This window comes from Cebus imitator, unplaced genomic scaffold, assembly GCF_001604975.1.
Source record: "Cebus imitator isolate Cc_AM_T3 unplaced genomic scaffold, Cebus_imitator-1.0 Scaffold508, whole genome shotgun sequence".
In the NCBI taxonomy this organism is placed as follows: domain Eukaryota; kingdom Metazoa; phylum Chordata; class Mammalia; order Primates; family Cebidae; genus Cebus; species Cebus imitator.
In genome coordinates this window covers 1,244,661-1,260,908 of record NW_016107823.1, presented here as the reverse complement: position 1 = coordinate 1,260,908, position 16,248 = coordinate 1,244,661, and the positions used below count along the sequence as shown (strand labels likewise).

The 16,248-nt window shown below is 35.8% G+C and overlaps 1 protein-coding gene across 4 annotated transcripts in view; it reads right to left on the bottom strand.

Moving 5' to 3' along the window:
* The window catches only part of PTPRZ1 (protein tyrosine phosphatase receptor type Z1), a 190,944-nt gene that overhangs the window by 112,394 nt on the left and 62,302 nt on the right, over window positions 1-16,248 (bottom strand). The window lies entirely within an intron of this gene.

Here is a 16,248-nt window from a genome sequence, read left to right as displayed (position 1 = left end):
TTTGTTGTTGTTATTGTGCTTATCATCATTTCTCTTAGCTCTCATGCATGTTCTCTGAACAGGCAGGTAAATGAGTTCACATTTTCAGAATAACTAAAATAACAGCCAAATGCATTTCACAAATGTGAGGGGAAATATGGTCACTAAAATGGACAAATCCGCTAAAACTCCCCAAACATTTCTCAGTGGCTACAGAGAATTCAGTTCAATAGTGCATGAAATTCCATTTGATATGTCCCAGTTTGTCATATGAGAAGATTTCAGTATGCACATTAAAAGGAATCACTTATTTAGAACCCAAAATGATAATGTTACCATGCCAGATCTATTTAATTTAGCCTGGATTTGGCCTCACAATTTTTTTTTTTTTCAAATAGAGGCTAACAAACTGCTAAAGAGTTCCAAAGCAAATTCTCATTGCAACATCATGCTTCCATTTATTTTAGTCAGAAACCCTGGCAGACATGCATAAAGGGAAGCCCATAATAAATGATACATTTCTTAGACTTTCGTATTGTTTTATAAGCCAAATAATTTTTATGGAAAAATCATTAAATTGGATGTAGAATTACTAATTGAATTATCTTTGTTTCTCAGTTTAAACTACAAGATAATTAGATAGTTGAAACTAGTATAATCTAATTTCTGCTTTGGTAGGCTCATATTTGTGAACTCTATGATATTATCTTTCCCTTTCTTTTTTATTAAGCAATTAAAATTCTCATGCATTGTTCACGTAGCAGAGCAACACATAGGACTATGGAGTAAAATATTAAAAACTTTCATTTTAACCTTCTCCAACTTGTACTTCTTTTTTTAAAATGCAAGTCCTATTAAGTAATTGTTGTGTATCTTTTTTTATACAATTTTAAACTTACAGAAGGTTCAAGTACAGAACAAAGACTTTTTCTTCTGTAGCCACTAGAGTGCATGGTGCCAACATCCCACTGACACTGAGTACTTCAGCCTGAGCTTCTTAAGGACAAGAATATTTTTCTATATAATCACAATATACTCTTCAAAATAAGGAAATTAACATTGATAACACTAGTACCATGGAGTCCCTATGCTTCATTCAGATATTCCCAACATAATAACCTTTATGGAATAAGTTTCCATTCAGTAACACATGTTGCCTTTACTTGTCCTACCTCTTTCAGTCTGACACAGTTCTTCCATCTCTTCTTGACTTTCATGGTCTTGATCCTTTTGAAGACTACAGTTATTTTATAGAATGTCCCTCAATGTGAGTTTGTCTGATGTTTCTTCAGGTTATGCATTTTTATTAGAAATGTCACCAAAAAAATGCTCTTTTCTTCTCATTGTATCTTAGTCAGTGGTACAGGATCTCTATAAAGATCTTTTCTGCTGACATTTACTTTGATCACTTGATTACAGTGTCTGTCAGGCTTTCCACTGTAATATTATTCTCTTTGTCTTTGTAATTAGAAAGTATTTTAAGGGGAGATATTTTGAAATTATATCAATATCTCATTCTTTATTAAATTTAATTTTTTCAATTCTTAATTTAATTTGAACTCAAGGTTTTGTATTTTGTCCAACAGGACACAAAACATTACTGCCACTATTTATTGGAGCTCTATGGGACCTTTTTCTCTACTTTGTTATCAGTTGTCTCTTTCCAAGAAATGAATTAAAATCGATGACTACTGTTTTTGGGATTAGTGTAGTGAGTAAACCAGTTTTTTACATTCCCCAGGCTCTCAGAGGGACAATTTGAATTCCCTCTCTGACTTACATTCTCTCTCACTATATCCAATGGGGTACAGTCTTAGGATTCAAAAACTGTTCCCATCTGTGTGGTTATCACCACATACAAGAATATCTAGGGATGTGTTAAGATCCTCCATGTGGCCAAACAGTGACTCTATATAGTGACTCTAGTTAAACGGATCCTAGGTTTTTAGGTAATCATTATATCCTTTCCCATTTCTCTGTATGAAAGAAAATTCTTGTTTCAATTTCAGGAGCACTGAACAACTATTTCCCACTCATAACAAATCAGAGCATGAGTACTTCTCAGGCTCTCTTATCAGCAACCAAGACTCCTGACCAACTTCCAATACTCCATGCAGTGTGGGTGTGGTGCAGAATTTTATTGAGTGAAGGAGATTTACACTTAGGGAATGGTGCCTACTGAATTCTACTCTGAAGGTAACTTCCTATGCTTAATGAAAATAATATGACCGAAATGACAAGCTGCATTTTTACAAACTTTTGAGAAAATTATTCCATCACTAAGTCTAACATTCTTCCTAGGGAGGTGAAGAAGAGGCTGTCTTTAAACTAAGAGGACTATTCCATGGCTTAAAAAGGGAGTGAGAATTCCTTCTTGCATTGGGCATGAATTAAGATGTTATGCTTGGCACACTGTCTCTAGGGTGTGTATGAGAAGAGGTACAGAATTTAAAGGAAAAGTAGCTATGACTGGTTGCAAATATTAGTGAGAACTAGGATGAGCTCAGTCAGTTTTCAGGATTTCCCAACACGAACTAGCTCATTATTAGGCATGACTTGATTGGAGCTACTCATGTAACCTGGAGGTATACTGTGAATCCTTCTAAGTGAAGGGATAATACTGAGTCTGAGGGAATGAAAAAAAAAAATTATGTTTTTTTTTTTTTTTTTTTTTTTAATTTCCAAGTTTGCAAAACTTTTAACTTTGAAAATGTACCAAAAATATTATCTGCTTAAAATAAGACAATGTCTTGATCTTTAAAATTTAGTAATGTTGATCTGCATGTAGCAATGGTTTTAATCCCTATAATTCTGAAATATCTCCAGAGGATAATAGTCTAAAATGACTGTACTTGATATTCATGAATGGGATGGCATCTTATGCAGCAGAGTCTAACGTGTCACCATGAGTCATTTCCTTTACCTACAGATATTTGCTCTGTGTTATTTTAGAATTCAAACTTCATCTGGGGCACTTAGTCTTTTTTGTTTTCTGCTGGCAGATAGGAAAGCTTAATTAAGATGTGCTGAATATATGAATAACTGAATGGAATTATTACCCAACAAATGCAGGCTCTACCATTCATTATGAGATTTTCAAATAAATCCTCTGCTAGAGTAATGGGAACTGACAGATAACAGTTTTTGGACAACTATTAAAACTTTCAAACATACCCCACAGGGTTACAGAGTAAATTTCAAGAAAAGTGCAGCTCAATGACAAAAAAATGTAATCTGGGCCGGTGCGGTGGCACACACTTGTAATCCCAGCACTACGGGAGGCCGAGGCGGGTGGATTACCTGAGGTCAGGAGTGCAAAACCAGCCTGACCTACATGATAAAACACCATCTATATTAAAAATACATAACTTAGCTGGGCATGGTGGCACATGACTGTAGTACCAGCTACTCGGGAGGCTAAGGCAGAAGAATCATTTGAACCTAAAAGGCAGAGGTTGGTTGCAGTGAGCCAAGATAACGCCTCTGCATTCCAGCCTGAGTGACAGAGCAAATACGAGATTCTGTCTCAAAAAAAAAAAAAAATAATAATAAAATAATGTAATGGCACTAAAAGAATTCGTCCTGTGGAGTTGACATTATTGACTTGAAAAGTGACAATTACATGAGTAATTTAACTCCAAAAAACTACTGAAGCAAAGAACGGGTAACAACCTTTACTGAATAAAAATTCATGTGTGTGTATATATATATATATATATATATATATATATATATATATCCTATTTTAAAAATTTTGGATGTAGCCATAAATTACATTACCGGCAGCCAAAAATATTAGAAGGAAATTATGAGTATTATGATTATTAACAACACAATTTAAGAGGACTCTACTATTGGGCTTTAAAACTTAAAAAAATATATAAGAATGAAAAACACAATCTTAATATTTTCAGGACCCAGGATCTTTTGGAGCCAGGTAAATAAAAAGATTATAAAATAGGAAATTTCCTTGGAAATTGCTAGGGATAAAGGTGTCAAGAGTAACGTAAGGTAAAGATAACTTGCAGCCAGATTCACTAATTAAGGATTCACTGGATCCACCTAGGCCAGGAATTTCCAGGAATTTCCCTATATAGGTAAAGCGGCCCCATCCAGATGGGAAAATTAATGCAAGTTGCATTAAAAATTGTCCAAAAACATAACTTATCTCTATTGATGCAGATAGCAGGCTTTGAAAATAGCATTTTAAATGTTATTACATGTTACATTGAGGCAATACTGCTACTTTTTAAATGTCAATATACCTCATACAGAGAGCTAAAGCACTTTACACATGTAAATATATTCATGCATGTGCTTTCTCTGTTTTACTCCATCATTCATTCGTTCCACAAATTAAGATAACATAAGCTGACATTGATCTAGATTCTAGGCACTGCAACGTTAGGGTCCTCAGAACTGCATTATCAGGAGCACCTGAGAATTTGTTAGACATTAAATTAGTGGCTTCTATCTCAGATATACTGAATCAGAAACCCTGAAAATCTGGCCCAGCAATCTTTTTACAGCAAGCACTCCAGGTAATTCTCACAGTCTCTAAAATTTAGGAACGACTGGTTTAAATTATACACTGTCTATATTTATTGTTTCATTATTTGTCATTGTGATTGCTCATTTGACAATTTCATTGTCAAAAAAAGAACAAACTGTAAAAGTTTAGGAATGTTCCAAATAAAGAAACAAAATTCCTCACTAACACAATATTGTATTCTCTTCAATGTTATTTAAATATGAAGCACGTTCATAGAAAGTCACAGGAGTTTTTACTTGATGTTTTCACATACTATGAGCAGGCATGCATAGATAGTATATAACTATCTGTGATACGTTAGCATGAATTTTAACAATATCAAGCAGATAATAAATAATTGTTCAGTAAGAACCTATAACATACAATCTTCTAAGGTATATGATGTCAACATATTTTGTAATCTATTCTAATATAGTCCAAATATGGTTAAAAAAACTTGCATATTTCCACTTGGCAAAGTTGAACATTTATCTGGCCAACAGCTGCTAGCTGTTTAATTGCTTAAAATTAGGAAACTGGAAAGTGGTATGACTATCTATTTAAGGCCAAATATTAATTAGGATCAAATAAATTTAGTTCCTTAGATCTCTGTGGTATCTAATCTATACAAACATCTCGCAGTGATAACTCACAAATGATTAAATGAAGGCCAGATAAATTAGAGGAATTTGCATCATATCCCAAACTTAGCTTTCTACTAAATTTACTTTTAAACATGATAGTGGCATAAAAACACATCAATGAGACTTAAGTTTTAAATCAAGCTTTCTCTCTTGTGTTTAAGCATGAATAAGCAATCACCATAAATGAAAGTAAAGCAGTCATTAAAATTTACCTAAACATGTACATTCTGAGGGTAAAGGATCAGAATAAAAAGTTATAGAATTTTCTTCCCAAGTATACTCTGAAACCTCATAAACATATCCCAAACTGGTTTTCTTCATTATCTCCATAGAAATGAAAGATGTAATTATTCTGTTAAAAAGCAAACAATCGAGGCTGCTCTCTAAAGACGAATCATTCTTTCAAAAGAGAATGAACTCTTTCATGTCAATAGAGACTCACTTAGCAAATGGTGAATTGGAATGGGAAATCCTTTGATTTGCAGGTCAGTAACACTGTCAATCAATTTGCAGAAGACTTTGAGTTTCAGGGGTGGGTGACCACTCTGAAGCATATTTTGAGGGCATATTCGGGTTATGGGTTACCTGCATAATTGTTCTGACTTTTTAAAAATTATATTTCCTGGTAAATGATGTAAAAAATGTGACTGAGCTGGCAGTGATTCAGACAATCAACTATGTGAAATTGATTCTCACTGAGCTTGGATAATGATCCCAGATTGTGAAACGAATGCAAAGTGAAGTTATTATGTCACAGCAGAGAAGAAAATCAAGTTGTATGATCCCTTAAGTGCCCTCAGTGGAATCCTGGCTAGATCAAATCTAGATAATATGCAAATGTATAATAGAACCATTTTTCTAAGAGAATATATTTTCGCATTAATTTATTATCACTCCTTAAGGATACAGATGATTAATATACCATTTCTGACTTTATTGCTTGGTAAAGAAGTTCACCTGGTACAGTCAAGTAGAAATAGGCCCAGACATGGGCCCCTCAGATACATAAACAGACCATTATAGAATGAAGAAATATCAAAAGGCAGAAGACATTCCATGATGCAAAACAATCTCTTAATCATCCTGGCATAAAAATTAATTTAGACATTTAAGCTCCCTTTTCCCAGACCTGATTATAAAACAAATACATGTTTAGTCTAGAAAAACTAGCAGATACTAGACAAGGAAACAGATGAAAATAAAGAGCACTCACAATTCCACTTTCCAGAAATGACTGCTCTTATAAATTTCTTAAGACATGCATAAAGCAAAAAGACTGTGCCATACACAAAGCTTTGGAACCAGAATTTTTTAAATTTACACAGGAATTCAAAGCCTAACAGCTTTATATCTTATATTATTTCCCACATCTCTTAAACAAAAAAAATCAGATGTGGCCATCGAAATTCTCAAGCCAGGGCCCTAGGAGTCAAAACCCAGGTTCAAATTTCCAGTCTTCTTCTTATATTGTGACTCTGGGCAAGTGATGACATCTCTTTATTTCTCCATTTATGAAGCAAAAACCCAATCCACATAGCTTTGTTCATTCATGCCATACATACTTCCTCAGCACACACAAGATACCACACTCTGAGCAAGGGAAGATCAATGAGACATGGAACCTGCTTTGTCACTGTACTACAACAAAGAAAGAGGGTCAGGGACAGTGTATGAAAGCAAGGGATGTGCTCTGGCCTGTGGAAAAGAAGAGCCAAGAAAGAATGCTTCACTTGAAGGTGCACAGTCTGCTATTCAGACAAGATGATAAACAGAATCAGAGAGATCTACTTTCGAAAAGGCTGGTATAGCGGCAGGCAGAGGGAAGGTAATGATGGGGAATGAAACAGGATAGGTGGGTCAGCTCATTAAAGCCATTTATGCCAAGCTAAAGAGCCCATTTTTTTTTTATTCCGTTGGTGATGGGGAGAATCATATAATTACATCTGTACTATTGAAAGATAATTATGCGATGGACATAAACCTGGCATAAGTCCTGAGTGTTACAGAAGATTCATCTGACTTTAAATAATAATTTTATTGAGCAGTTTGTATGTGCCAGGCACTATTCTAATTGCTTTGTATATACTTACTCATGTAATCATTGCAGCACCTGTTGAGACTGGTACTAACATTACTTCTTTTTACAGGTGAAAAACGTTGGGACAAAAAAGATGACATGTAAGATGGAGCCCAGATTAGAAGCCAAGCAGTAGGACTGCCTCTGGAGCTGGTATTCTCATCAGACAAAGTGACAAAAGAGTCCTCAATACAACCAGCTTCATTAAAATACATCTGAGTCCATAGTATTTATCTCACTATGAACTCCCTGAAACTATATGTGACCACGTTGATTAATCCTATCTACTTGAAATTGTACCCCTCATGGACTATGTGAAGCTCCCTTTCTCATTCTCCTCTCTTTTGGACTCGTTTCCTAGTTCCTCTTCTTTCAGTTTCCTAACTAGTGTGCTGATGTAAATTCATGCCTAACATTTCTTAAATACAAAGAAATCAACAGTTAAAATTTAAGCCGTTGCCAGTCAAACTATGGTATAAATCTTGTTATTCAGAATTTTCAGTAGGGCAAGGATACCAGAATTATTTCAGTGGGCCCCATGAAGCTTGTCTCATCACATTCCTAGTTTTTTCTCCAAAAGCAGGAAGAATGCTGTAGAGGCTGGAGCACAGTGATTTCTCCTTCACCTACAGATCTTAGGATAGCTACTCTCTTTTCCTGGCACAAGTTTTCAACCATGTTGACTTAACTCCCATTTATGCTTTCTCTGAATCTAAAGTCCCTTTCTCTGGTAAGCCTTCCCTGAACCTCTTAAGCTACTTAGGGTTCTGTACCTTAGGTTACCACAATCTACCCTTCGATATTTACCATGCTTTAAAAAAAAAAAAAAAAAAATGCTTGATCATTATCATTTGCATACTTGCCATTACTTACATTCATCACTGCATCTCTGATGCCTAGTACAATGTCTGGCTTATCCAATGAGTACTGATTAAACTAATAATCTCCAGACTTTAAATCTTCCTTTGTCAATAAGTTTATAACATCATTAAGGTAGAAGGCAAGCCAAGAAGGTAATGAGAAGTTTACTCGTGCATATTCTAACACAAATTGACTGAACATAAAAATCTGAATGATATATGAGGACACTATATGCATAAATACAACTGATCTTCAAGAGCAAACTTTTAGGATCTTGGAAAAGAAAAACTGTATGTCATTTTTTTTTTTTTAAGTGCTGCAAGTAGATCTTACTTCCTAGAGATGTTCATGAAACATGAAAGAATGGAAACCACAGAGTTTAGAGGTAATATATTTTGGCATATGCCAACTTTTGGATTTGCTTGGCACTGATTCTAGGTAGCTCTGCCATTATTTCAATTTCCAGGTGCCAAAGGACTATAAAATACAGCCTTTCCTGTTTTCCAATTCCTTAAGATGTTTTGCTATTTCTTACATGCTAAACCTTGCTCTGAACTCACTCCACAATATTTATTTTTTGTATAACCTATTTGTTGCAAGAAGCATTTGGGATGATCCCCTGAAATTATGTTATTACTAGTCACAGTTCCTCCTAGGTGAAATTACTTCTCTTCCCCCATGAGACTAGAAGTAAAGTACCAACTATCAAATATATATCGGGCTTCTACTTTGTGTGAGTCTGCTTCAGGCACAGGGATAGTTAAAGAAATTAAAGTTTTGTCCTGGCAGAAGCTTGTTTTTTCTGTTGCCCTCACACTGATTTAGCTACATTACATTTACTTAGAAAGATATTCACAAACTATTACTGAGATAAAAGCAAGTGACAAAGCAGTACATCCAGTAAGAAGCCATCAGAATTCAGGATGCATAATTAGGACATCTAAGGACAAATAAAAATTTAAAATAAAAGGCTTAATTCTCCCTATTGAAAACCAGGAAGACACTTTTCTCTACACTCCCACTCCACCCTTTTTTAAAGAGCATTTACTCTAGAAAAGAGATTATTGTAAGTACTTTCTCCTTGTTTTGCAATGTATATAAGTCCTTTTGAAAACTAGATAGGCCCTTTGTCAGCTTTATAATCCAGGGTGTTTTTTTCAAGGACCCGGGGCCATCCTTGTGAAATGCAAACGTCAAGGAAGACAGTGCCCCACTCTCCCAATTTCCCTGGGAAGGCAGGAGCTTAACTTCCTTAAGCCTCTGGCTCCAATTTGTAAAGCTACCTCTTACCACAAAAATGTGACCTTTGTTTTCCCTCTGAATAAAGTCAATAGAGTAACACAAATAGTCACCCCAATTACCAGTTAAAGTTTAGGTGAACCATGTGTTACAAAGTTGCTGCCAAGTCCTTCTACTTGAGGACAAGATATTGTTTATCTTGAAAACATATAGTGGGTTGTACTGTTTGGCTATATGAGGGGGTGAGATTTCTTTCTATCTTGGAAATCTTTCAGTGATTACCTGTGATGTATATTATATTCTGGTTTAATGCTTGATAATAAAACTGCTTTTTTTTTTTCCTACTACTTTTATGGAGAGGATTTCTGAGGTGAGAGCAGATTTTGTTTTTAATTATATGTCCCTAACAGAAGACATTAAGAGTAGTTCTCTCTAGAAGGTGAAATTCCATAGATAAATAGATAGCTATAATAGACAGGTAGATAAACTATATACATAAACATATTAAATATAAAATATATGATACATGATTTTCTTAAATGAACACGCTTTTGTAATGAGAAATAAAAATTGTTTTCCTTATGGAAAAAAAATATCAGATTGGCACTTACGTTAGTTGTCAAGATAATAGCTCAGATCTCTACACTTTGCAGATCGTGGCATTCAGGGAATCTGATCAGAAGACATCTACCATCTTATCACATAAAGTTTCATCAGCCTGTGTGTGTATAGGCTTCTTTCTGTTGGTCATCAGAAGTTATTCTACTAAATTAGGGAGCTGAATAGCGAAGTTTAGCTTGCATGGACCAGAATCTGATTTTGTTCAAGGTTGACTGATGCTCCTTCCCTCCTTCCTCCAGACCGTCAGTCTCCACCCTTGGTATGGGTGCCCATTTAATTGGATTGAATGCCTGCACAACATGCACCTCAGCTGCTGAACCCCCAACATCTTCCTCTTCTATTTCTGCCTCTTTCAGAAGGAGTCCCAGTATGGAGTTGCTGGAGCTCTACTGTTTCCAGGACAAAGCGTGCAGGCCTTTGAGGAAGAGGAACACTCAGGGTGGGGAATGACCCAGGGTGCCGCCAAGAGCATCACAATGAACCGAGAACCTGCCCGTACTGGTGCCAGGCTCCACTCTGCACTCAGTCTCTGCTGCCAGGTTTCTTCCTCAGTCTCCCAACTGTTTCCTGACTGTCTCTCAGGGGCTCCCTGTTGCCTCTCCCTTGGTTCTGGCTTCTATCAGGCCCACTGTCCTCAGGTCATCCAAACACGGCTCTACAGGTCTGGACCCTACCTCTCAATAGGGTTCAAGTTTCCTTCTCTCCCAAAGGAACCCTAGGGCTGTGCAATTGAGGGATGAATCTGTGCAGCTGTTGTAAGTGTACCAGAATATTCTGTGATAGTTGGAAGCTCCGTGAACAGTGTATAACGGTTTGGATGCTACTGTGTCAAGGGCCACAGAGGATCTCTAAGATCCTCTGCATCCAGTCAGAAGGCCCAGCTCTGGTCCAGTCAAGGAGTATCTCACCTGAACCAAACATTATGTGGTTTAAGCAAACACAGGTATGAAACAAAGTGGTAAATGTAGGAAGGCATGTTTGCTCGTTTCTGTTTGCCACTGTAATTTCACAAGCTCCTGACTCTATGACAATGTGTGGTTCTCTGGAGGAATGCTTTGAAGACAAAACAGGATACAGCACAAAGCCCCCAAGTCTCTTGCCTCAGTCACTGTATTCCCTGGAAGATAAATGACTCCAGTCCTTGCCTTTTCTTACACGTAAGATAACATCTGATGGGGTTAGTGATTATGCTTCTATAATCTATAACAAATGTACTTTAGTATCTGTAGTTAGATGTACTCTTACACCCAAACCTTGATGTGGTTCCACTTTAATGTAACTTTTGAGCGAATCTGATGTGATTTTGCACATGTGGAACCTCCACCACCTGTGTAAGAGCCACGGCTGCAACAGTGTGCAAGAGCAGTGCTCTGGCTATAGGCCTCAGACTGGAGTCATCAGTCAGACTTCGGAATAAAACTAACTTCAATTCTTTAAAAGTTTGATCTTCTTATTTTTTAGTTGTCATGTGGTATTCACAGATCACAGGATAAACAGCCATATACACATTGCTCCTAAGCGATAAAGGAAATAAAACCCTTAAGTCCAAAATGCGTCTGACTATATTTCAAAATAATTTTTGTAATTCAGTCATTAAAATATACTTCACTAAAAAAATTGTCTGAATATAAGAAATGAGTCATTTACATATTTGTTTTTTTTTTGCTTCTTGAAAATTCTTGGTTTAAAGAGTCAGAATTATCATAGAGAAAACAAAGGAAACGGAAACGAAATAAGCCTTCCACTAGGCCCTTACTGATGCATAAAATTGGAGGGCAGCACAGGTCAACATAAAATTATTATAATGGCATTTGGCCTAAAAGTTTAACACATTTAAGTGAATTTTGTGTGACAATACGAACTGCAGCCTAAACTTAGATTTCTTTTAATTATCCATGTAATTTTCTCTTCTCTTTTTCTTTTATGATATGTATCTGTTTCATGAACTAGAGCCCTCCCGAGTAAAGAACACAGAGTGAAGTAAAGGAGGCCCTGCAAAGGGGAGAAACACAGTGCCTCCTCCGTAAAGCCCAGACAGTTCCAGCACAGACAGAAGAAGGGGCCAAGTTTCCTCATTCTCAGCTGCTAAAAGACTTGCCCATCCCACTGAAGCTTCTACTAGATGCTATCAGCAAGGGCAGTTGAGAGGATGGACTCCGTAGAGAATCTATGCAATTTTAACTTTTTTTTTTTTTTAATAGGGGAAGCTCCTTAGCATTTAGTTTTACTAGCAGATAAAATAAATAATGATTATCTAATTATGATGGTATTCTGCAGCCATGTTTTTATTTTTTTCAATTCTATACTAAATGAGAGTTGCAATCAAATAAAATGGTTAAGCATATTTATTTATCTTTTAATCAACAAATGCAAATTGTATACATCTATTGTATATACATGTGGTTTTGAAATATGGATACACTGTGAAATGACTAAATTGAGCTAATTAACATATACATTACCTCACATCCTTATCTGTTTTGTATGTTTATAGTGAGAACACTTAAAATCTACTCTTAGTAATTTTCTTTTCTTTTCTTTTTTTTTTTTTTTTTTTTTTTNTTTTTTGAGATGGAGTCTCGCTCTGTCACCCAGGCTGGAGTGCAGTGGTGCGATCTTGGCTCACTGCAACCTCCGCCTCCTGGGCTCAAGCAATTCTCCTGTCTTAGCCTCCCGAGTATCTGGGATTACAGGTGCCCGCCACCATGCTCAGTTAAGTTTTGTATTTTTAGTAGAGGTGGGGTTTCACCATATTGGTCAAGCTGGTCTCAAACTCCTGACCTCAGATGATCCACCCACCTTGGCCTCCCAAAGTACTGAGATTACAGGTGTAAGCCAGCGCATCCAGCCAACAATTTTCAAGGATAGAGTCAATACAAATAGGTTCTGACTTTTAGATTACTTAACTGAACCCTGTTCAGCCTCCACAATGAGGCATGCTTTAGTAATCATTATTTAGCATAGAAAAAGTTTGTCCAGAATATAAATCATAGCTAAGCTTTAAAAACAAATCTACAGATGATTGGAGATACCTGTCTATAATATCCATTCAAGCAAATCAATCCCTTCTAAATCCTCTTGTGAGATTATCAGATGGGTCCAGGCTTGTTCAATCTGTTTGGGCTCAAGTTAAGACACTATTCAATAATAATTACTTGGATTTATAATGTACTTGCTCAACGAGCTTCCCTGCAACAATGGGAAGCATCTGTTTGATCTGCACACAATTAAGTCGGGCATTATAAATAAGTTTTTTACAAATGGGAAAATTGAAATGCAGAGCTCTTAAGCAGCCTGGTCAATCTGTAGATTAATGATGATCAGAAAACTTGCCCTGAGTACTGTCCATATTTTATTAGGGTCTGTGACATCCTCTCACTGAGATTCAGCCAAGCAGAGACCCTACCTTCTGACAGGTGAATACACAAAGCTGTGGTTCGTGTCCAACTACCTTTGCCTTTCTTGCTAAAACTAATGCATGTTAAGTTGAAAACATTTTGTGTCAACATATTTGTCAAAAATTATTTTCCCCCCAATATAAACAGTATACAGTAAGAAGTGAGACTCCTGCTGGCCGGACGTGGTGACTCACACCTGTAATCCTAGCACTCTGGGAGGCCGAGGTGGGCGGATCACCTGAGGTCATGAGTTCAAGACCAGCCTGGCCATCATGGTGAAACACCATCTTAAAAAAAAAAAAAAAAAAAAAAAGCGAGGCTCTAGAGACTCACATTCCATGGGGTAACCATGGCCAACAGGTTAGAATATATCATTCCAGCCTTTCATCTATGTCCATATAAATATGTAATTTTTAACAGAAATGAGATGATTTTATAGTTAGAGTTCTAGAACTCTCTTTTCTATTGCTCAATTGGAAATTAGAAAGGAACAGTCTATTTAATATGAGAAGTGGTGAATCAAAGAGGAAAATACATTAAAAGGATATTCCAGATTATAGAAGTAAAGAAAGGCCAAAAATAAGTCATTATTCTACATGGATTCAAATTTTCCTTCTGAGTAACATTTGGCTTACTTTCTCTTGGGTTAAAAGAAATAAAACATTAAAACTTACTAGGTACAAAAATAAAAGCCAAACATCAAACCATACTATATCCAACCTTAAATTATGGCCCTTTTGTTTTCTATAAGTAGCATTTTTTAGTCTATAAAGTTATCAAAATGGAAAGACAATTTAGACAGGATATTCTATTTACAGAAATACAATCAATTTGGTATTTAAAGCCTCCCTCATTCTGGGGTATCCAGCCAAAGTCTAAAAGACTTGTGCGTGGTCAAAACAGCCACACTTTCTTATTTGAACCTAATGCATTCTTTAACCAAAATTTTAAAGGTGTTTAGGTTTAAGAACTCCTGAGAATATATCAATCTAAAATTTCCAATTTCAAGTTGCTTTAAAGATTCATGAAAAAGAAACAATATAATATTTTTAAAGTCCAGAAAATAAAGATTATATTTCTGTGGTATTATTTCTAAGAATGAAGCAGTTAAAGTGCCCCCATTTCTGATTATCTTATCATTGCTTGGAGTTACAATCAAAGATATAACAACTCAAAGAAAAGGAAGATTTTTAACATCTCCTATGATAATGTTGGGCTATGTGTTCATGAGATTAAAAAAAATAAAATGACTTCGTTTTATCTATTTTTTTTTCGTTGATCTGTCCTTGTTTAGGGATTGTCATAGAAAACTTAAGTTTACTAGAAAGAGTGACATTTATTTTCTGAAACCCGTAAATGAAATGAAGTTGTTAAAGAAAGAGTCAGATTCTTAGTGCTGACATGCCCAGATTTACAATTCACTCTTTCATCGCAGAGTGACAAGCAAGCCTTGCTCACCCTCTTATATTAACTTTTAAAAATGGGACTGTCAACTGTATTTACCAACCCTGTCATTTCTTAGCATAATTATAGCCTACATCCTGAATAGAAAGTTGTTCTTAACCTATGCATAAAACACAACTAAAAGAGTATTACTTCTCCTCCCTTTCTCCACCCATCTGGTAGCCAGCGGGGATTTACTTTGTTACTTCATATATTATAATTGTGTAATTTTTTCATAAATTACCTTAGCTCAAGTGATTCCATTTAAATAATGTTTGATGTGCAATGTAATATTTCTAAATGGCTTATGAGCTCTTTAACAGACAAGCCTTATAATGTACTTAGTGATTTTTATTAATAGAATCCTGTATGTTCAAACACTCAAGGGCAAGTCATTTCTTCCATGATTGCCACTCATTTGATAAATTTAAATGATGACACAATATGGGAAGGAACACAAACATACGGCTCAACAAGAGAAACTGTTCGAGCTGAAACTAGAACTAAATGTGGTCAAGACCAATTTTCTCAAGCCATTCACAAAACGAGTTACTAGTTTTAAGAATGGTAAGAATGGTAAGACTACAATTTTTATTTTTTTCATACAGTTATTTTGTACAGTTAGCATGGTTTTTGTTTTCTAAGTGGAATAATAGCATAGAAATTAAAAAATACTACCAAACTTTAAATACTTATATTAAAAATAAAAAGTAATAATTCACTTTATTGTAAATAATCCATGTTAAAGATTTGGCTTTGATGTAATTTGCTTGGGTGAAATACATTCATTTGGATAAAGAATTTCATTTATTTGTTTTCGCTTTGATATTCTAATAATTCAGACAAAATAATTAAGTCATCTCAGTTTGAGCTAAACAAATAGCTGTAAAATGTCTTCATCTTTAGTTTCTTCCTAGGATCCTCAAATATTCTAGGAATAATTTTCCAAACCAATGGGAAGCACTACTGTAAATAAAGCAATTCACTCTTTAAAACTTTGGTAAGCTTCCATCCTCACCCTAACTCTGGGACATCGCCTTTTGAGATCTGCCACTCCACCCCCTACAACATTTTAATGAGTCTATCCCTTTGATCACTAGACTTTCCTGAAGGAAGCTAATGCCAATAGGCCTTAGGTTATGAGCAATATGATTTAACTTGATTTTAAAGCAAAGAACTATGCATTGTTTCTGCAAAGACCCATCTGTTAAAGCCCAGCTACTCTACAGGTGCCATGTCTATACTGAGCCCATTAAAAGGAGCAGGTCTGTGGCTGTCTCCTAAGATAATAAGATATTGGACAATGGTATGTGCTATTGCTATATCTGCTGACACCCTAGCAAAACTGTTGTCTTCTGACGTGATGAGGCTCACCCAAGATGCATAGGGCCCCTGAGCTGCTGGGAAACACACTACCATCACTCCATCTTGCTTAGAGCTGAGAACTATAATTTT